This window comes from Protobothrops mucrosquamatus, unplaced genomic scaffold, assembly GCF_001527695.2.
Source record: "Protobothrops mucrosquamatus isolate PMUCROS unplaced genomic scaffold, P.Mucros_1.0 scaffold_38, whole genome shotgun sequence".
NCBI classification, from domain to species: domain Eukaryota; kingdom Metazoa; phylum Chordata; class Lepidosauria; order Squamata; family Viperidae; genus Protobothrops; species Protobothrops mucrosquamatus.
Window position 1 is genome coordinate 386954 of NW_015386114.1, and position 786 is coordinate 387739.

Consider the following 786-nt stretch of genomic DNA (forward strand, 5'->3'; position numbering starts at 1 on the left):
TTTTAGAGAGGTAGATTAAAGCTAACAGGGGAAAAAATCTCTTAAAAGTCCACAATCAAAAAGGAAAGTCATAAATTCTCCCGTTAGAAAGTTTGAGTGGACCTTTAATCATCTAGTTATTTGTTCTGCAGGATCCATCAACAGGACAGAATCCCTGGATGAGACTTAAGCCAATTAGATGGCACTGAAGTCCACTTTCAAAAGTTTTGGGCCAATTTTGAGTTCTTCAAAATTCTTCAACAAATGAGAAGTTATACAAAAAAAAGGAAAAGAAGGGAAAATGAAGAAACTGGAGAAGAATCAGGACAGTTATTTCAATCAACTCCAAGTCATAAATGTGATCAGTTGCCAAGTGTCTGAATTTCGATCACGGGACCACGGGGATGCTGCAATGGTCATAAGTGTGAAAAATGGTTGTAAGTCACATTTTCCAGTACTGTTGCAACCTCAGTCACTAAATGAATTAAGATGAAGACTACCTGTACAGGAAACAGAATTCTGCTTTCCTGTGTCATGTTAATGTTAGCAGAACTTGCCTTGGCAAGTTCTGCATTTGGCAGACTGCGGACTAACGTGTGGGACCGCCATGGAATAAGCCTTGCTACTAAGCTTAAAGTTTACCAGGCAGCAGTGCTAACTACCCTAATGTATGCTAGTGAGACCTGGACAGTGTACAGGAGGCACATCAGGCAACTGAATTACTTCCACATGACTTGCCTTCGCAGAATTCTGAGGATCCGGTGGCAGGATAAGATACCAGATACAGATGTCCTCTCCAGAGCAGGC